The sequence below is a fragment of the Mustela putorius genome, unplaced genomic scaffold (genome assembly GCF_011764305.1).
Source record: "Mustela putorius furo isolate JIRA1106 unplaced genomic scaffold, ASM1176430v1.1 tig00003869_pilon_pilon_pilon, whole genome shotgun sequence".
NCBI classification, from domain to species: Eukaryota; Metazoa; Chordata; class Mammalia; order Carnivora; family Mustelidae; genus Mustela; species Mustela putorius.
The window spans coordinates 15,697,533-15,703,588 of NW_025422021.1; the positions used below are offsets into that span (position 1 = coordinate 15,697,533).

Consider the following 6,056-nt stretch of genomic DNA (forward strand, 5'->3'; position numbering starts at 1 on the left):
AGAGAAAAGGAAATCTTTGTAAATGCATTCAGGAGTCCTGTTTGGGAAATTATTTGTTTCATTTATTAAATATATTGTGATACATCCACAACATGACAGCAGCTAACTGTATCAACCCTTACTAGAGAACAAAACTAAAATGTATTTTTTACCGTGACAGCAAGCTCACAAAAAGTCAAGGAGACTGTGACAGTAAGTCAAAGAGATCAGTAAAAGGATACCAGGGCAGGTCTAAAGTGGAAAGTTCCACGTAACTCTAAAATTCCTGTGCTGTTATGCTTTGTGGACCATCTGGCCACACCATGCTTTTTCGCCTTCTTCCAAAGTCCTCCTAAACTGAATGCTTTTCTTGCATCCAGTATTTAATGCATTATATCCAATATTTAATACAAACACACAGTGTTTGGCTGTTGTTATTTTGCATAAGCAAATGCTCAGTTTCTTACTAAAATATCACTATGGGAATCCCTCTCTGTGCCTTCTTTCTTCATAGGTAAAACAAGCAATCCAGGAAGAAACCATCTCTACAGGCCAGTTCCATGTTTCTAGGGTAACAGAAGACTAAAATAGTCAAAGGGAATGCATGGAAATACAATGAGTATTTGTCAAAGGGCTTTATAGTCAATATTCTTTATAAAGATACAAAAATTCACAGAAGAACTACTTGTTCTTGTGTGTGGTGGTTGGTTTTTGTACAAATGTGCAATGCGAGTCAGGAGAAATATTAAGATGTGTAAACCACCATTTGTTGTTGAATTAGAAGTTATTGTGTTAAGCTCTGTTTTTATAAAGATTTTATTTTATTTATTTGAGAGAGTGTGTGTGTACATAAGCGTTGGGGGGGGGGCTGCAGGGGAAGAGGGAGAGGCAGGCTCCCCTCAGAGCTGAGAGCCCCATGTGGGGCTCGATCCCAGAATTTGGGATCATGACCTGAACCTAAGGCAGAGACATTTAACTGACTGAGCCACTCAAGAGCCCTTGTGTTAGGCTCTTGATCTCACTAAAGTAGGAAGTCTTTAGAAATAAATCACATAGTTTCTATTCACCTCTTAGCCATAAGATTAAAAAGAATGGCAAAGTTGAGCTCCTTTCAAGTGGTTTTTTTGTTAGAGTGTTATTCTTAGAATTACTATTGACATTTATCAAGGTCATCATAATCTTGAATTAAATGCTTAAAAAGTTATGTTGAGTCTGTATTCTGAGTACACACATTTAGCAATTTTCAGGTCAAACTATTTAGTCAATTATAACAACTCAGATCTGAATAGTTGACTGACAAATCAAATGATCTGCCCAACTGATTGACTGAATATGTGAAAACATCCGAATGTGATCATTAGCTTGATAATCAAATCCAGTTCTTGCTTTCTGATGTACAAAGTGGTAATTAAAAAGTAATTATGCTACTTTAGACCAACCCCCCTTCCATACCTAGATAAGCCCTATCTTATATTATCAAGTATTAAACCTATACTAAGGCAAAACTGACTTCTGATCAATAATATTTTTGAATTATGGCCTCCCATCGTCCAAACGCTAAAGCAATTCTTCATCTGTTTGAATTACCTGAGTACCTAGCACAACTTGAACATTGGGAAACCAGACCCAAGCTTTCTTACCTGGGTGTAACTTCCATTTCTTTTAAATCCCACCTTTCCATTCTCGGCAATGCAATGTTATTTGACAAACTAACATGACAGATATAAAATTGTCTACCTATATTATAGGAGCAGCTATTAATATTTCATTTTCCTGAATACATTCTGTGAGACTTAAGAGACCCATGTAAACTCATCTACGAATCTGGCAAGCCACTTGCAGCAAATAAAGAACCACGGAGCAGTCAAGAGCCATTACTAACGAGCTGTGTTTTAAAATCATCTGCAGGTGAACGTGAGCCTAGGCAATGCGTTATTTTCAGGAACTTGAAATGCGCTTGAAAACTTTGATCGTGCCTGCAATAAGGGTTATCTGGAAAGCTTGCATGACCCATCTCCTCATCCATCTGCTTTGTTGTCAGTGTGTTTTTTAAGGTCATCTGTCTTTAGGCTGAACATGTTGCTCCTGAAGGGCTTTGCTCATATTACTAGATGAAAACTAAACTCCTCCCATCACCCTAACTCTTTGTGAAAAATAATGTTCTGATGTACCATATTAATTTAAGTAATGTATTGGCTAGATATCAAATACATTAAAATATAGTTTAAGCATGTGGTATTTTATTTGCTATATTACTAATAATAAATCTAATAGACTAAAGTTATTATTACAAAAATAAACAATATGTCAAAAACATTGAAGTGAGAGGTAAAAGAGTTAGGAATCTCATTTGAATTATGATAAAATAATAGGAAAGCTATAACAGCTTTATGATGATTTTCCCTCTCAACAACTTGCTGAGAGAAAAATATTTATAACGAATGTGTTTTAATTTTGGAAATTGCCTCAGGTAAAATACGATAATTGTGATTTTTTACTTCTGATCTTGAAAAGCCACACAGAGTGAAATTTTATTTCCAAATCAAGCAAAAGCCTTCCAACAAAACAAAAAAAGTGTATTTATAATAATTCTTTAAAAAATTCAATCACATTATGTTATTAATATTTAAAGTTTTTAAGTTGTGTAATTTTTTATGTATTAGATTACAAAGGACTGCAGTACAGAAACAGTATGGACATTAAGTTTAAAAAAGTCTTCATCTGTCAAAATATGAATTTGATCTTTGCTATCCATAGCCTGAACATAGATCTCAAGCTTTTCTTTCTGATTGAGATGACTGATGCACTAAAATATATTTCATAATTTTATTGTCTCATTCAGTATACTACTAACCACACAAAACAGAAAGAAAAAGGAAAGTGTTACGCAAAAGGAACATATGTAACATATAAACACATAACATGTAAAAACCTATATTTAAGTCTTAAAAATGCTCTAAAGGAAAATACAAATGATACTGCATTTGCCATCTCACAGAACAGCCTTACATGGTTTTCATTTGCCTTGTTTCATCCTTCACTTGGACAGGAAGCTCTTAACTGTTTTCTTTCATGCTTTTTTTTCCTCTCTTGCCTCCACTCCAGCGCACATGCCTGCCCCCCGCCCCCAACACACACTCTTTTTTTTTTCCTATAGTCTCTGCAGTAAAAGCTACCATAGTTATCTCATGGAGACGTCTCATGCAGACGCCTCATGCAGACGTCTGCCAGTGGATGATAGGAAATGCTGATTGAGAAAGGGTTTATCTACTTTTCATCCAAAATATGTGAACCATTAAGGAAATTATAAAAAGCAGCAACAATATACTCTGGTTTTATTCAGAACCTTTCCCTTAGCGATTATTAAAACGATGATATTTTTAGCCAAAGAAAGCAAAATGCATCTGCAGCAGCTGGTTTCCAAGGAAACAGAATAATTTAAAACCATGTGGAACTCTGCTCTCTAATTTTCATCAATTCCCCTTCATTCCTGGAGGTAGCTTTACTCAGAATTTATAATTTCCAAAAAACATAACTGCCTTGATTTATTTTTTTCTAACACATTTTAGGAGGTGAGAACTCTCTGGATTTATATATCACCTACATTCCAATCTGGGGTAGATTAATTTCTATCATCATTTTGTTTTAAAAACCAAGATCAGAAGATTCCATCAATAATTAGAAACATAGCAACATTGCAGTATCGTGTAATGATTCTTGAAATCCAGAAATAGTTCAAAATAAACCATGCAAGTGTATTTGCTTGGGTCAATAAGACACAAGCATATAAACATATTATTAGCTATATTTAGTATGTTTAGGAAATCTAAGCTAGTTCTCCATTCATTTAGATGATCTTTTCCAAATATTCAGTAGTTTTTCTCCCCTTCTCTTTTCGTAATTTTTTCAAGAACTATTTTGTATTTGTCTCTCATTTAAAACCAAACCCCATTTCTCAAACAAAAACAAAAAGCAAAGACAAGATCAAAAAAATTCGTAGATAAGATACATATTCATTCCTGTTAGTTTGTGATTTATTCAGAAGAAGTATTTTTAAAATACTTGAATATACCATTTACATCAGAGAAATACTTTTATTATAATCGACAAGTCTTAATTGATTGCCAATGTGCCCAGGTCAGTAGAAATATTTCTTAAAAGAAGCTTGATTTTAATTAGATTCCCTCCATGGATTCCCTCCTCCACTGCTCCCTGTTTATGAATTAAAATAACTAGAAAAGTAAATGACTTGTAGTAAAATTATTTTTCTTCTTTTTACTGTCAATGTGTCATTTAGTGTATATTTTTAGAACTCTTGCCTATTTTCCCTAAGGGAAAATCAAAGACAGGATTAAGAGATACAAGCAACTGGTTAAGTAAAATCTTAACTTAAAAAAAAAAAAAAAAAACTGTTGCCCTAGGGATATTACCAACAATATAAATGCTGCGAAGGAACCCTTATCTAGATATGTTTGATTGATAAATGAAACTGCCAATGAAATTTGCCTATTAAGATGCTATTTTTTACAGCAATGTTTAGTCCTTCATAAACAGGTTTCCGAGGTTTTAAAATGAAAACAGCCCTATGCATGTTGCTAAACATAGAGTCGCTTTATCATCACCTAAGGTTACGATTTACGAAATACAATGATACAATCACTCGGTAGCATGAGATTTATCAAGAGCAGAAAGTTAAAGAGCTTAAACGCACACGAAATCATGCATTCTAATGCAGCACTTAGAAGTCTCCAACCTGCAAAAATTATTTTCCTAAGCCATTCACTGTATTGTACCTCTTAAAAGACACCACATGAAATTTTATGTCTATTTTCAGAGAAAGCTCCATGTTCTCCGAACCTGTGGAATTTACCGGGCTTTCGTCATCTTTCCCTTCATTCCCAATCACACAAACTTGAATTCGGGGGGGGGGGGAAAAAAAGACACATGGTGATTCATCGTATCTATTAATTTTGCTTCAAGAACACTTCCTAGAAAGTTAAACAGGGCAAGACATGCCTCGGGTGCTTTTATCAGCTAATGGCTTGGCAGGGAGGAAAAACCGCTCCCTGCCAAGCTTCCTTAAGCCACGAACGGGACCCACTTTCGGGAACTGTCTTCAGAATCATTTTCGTATCTTAAGATCCTCTCCATAGGCACTGAGAAGCATTCTGTTTTGAAGAAAAATATTTTTTTTTTTCCTTTTTAGCTCTTACCTGTAAAGATGGTTTCTGTACTTCAGCTCCGTCGGAACAGACTGAAGAGTTCACTCCTCCCTCGTCCATCCATCAGGCAGCAGCCGACCAATAACAAAGCCAGATCCGGCGGTCTCCGGCTCCCGCTCCCCGCTCTGCGGCCATCCCCAGCTTGCCCCCACCCCCACTCGCGCAGAGGGCAAGTCCTTGCGGCTGAGAGAGAGGAAAGGAGTGGAGAACAGCAATAGGAAGAGGAGAGGAATAAAGAGATGAAAGATATTTCAACGAAGAGTTCCAAACTACCAAAAACAAACAAACAACAAACAAAAAAACCCACAAACCACAACAACAACAAAAACCCCACAAAATATATATATCTGCAGGTGAACTCCGCTGAAGTAAAATGCCTCTCTTCGGATTTAGGAAAATAGGGTTAATCAGTGTCTCAACCACCTGAAATTAAAGCCAAACACTCATGATAAAACCTAGGTACATTGCCTGTCTTTTCAGCTCCCACTGATTTTTCGCGGGGGGCGGGGGGGGGGAGAAAGCTCTCTCTGTGGTACGTTTTGATATGTAGATAGAGGAGGTTGAGACTGAACATCAAGATAATATTATGCATATGCCGTTTGCAAAGAGATAAAATTAAGATGAATCAAGACCCTTTCCGTCGATGTAAATGTGATGTATTTACATTTGAACCTCTGTTTGGCACTGTTTCCATTAAAAAACAGTTTCAGAGTCTAATCGGTATGAAAAGGATAGTTCTTCCTGAGATTAGAATATTTAAATATTTCAAAGCTATGTGGTTTGCGTTACTTCAGATTCCTTAAAAGCTGGCATCAATTTGCCTTTGTGAATAATGGAGCTTGTTAAAGATTAAAA

The 6,056-nt window shown here is 35.8% G+C and overlaps 1 protein-coding gene across 2 annotated transcripts in view; it reads right to left on the bottom strand.

Annotated features, from left to right (window-relative positions):
- Positions 1 to 5,270, bottom strand: part of CSRNP3 (cysteine and serine rich nuclear protein 3) — a 203,036-nt gene extending 197,766 nt beyond the window's left edge. Inside the window, exon 1 of one of the 2 annotated variants that reach the window (XM_004743988.2) lies at positions 5,193 to 5,270. The gene's annotated coding sequence lies outside the window, so the exon portion shown is untranslated. The remainder of the gene's footprint in view (positions 1 to 5,192) is intronic. The other variant, XM_004743985.2, reaches the window with a different exon arrangement.
- Positions 5,271 to 6,056: the final 786 nt, after the last annotated feature.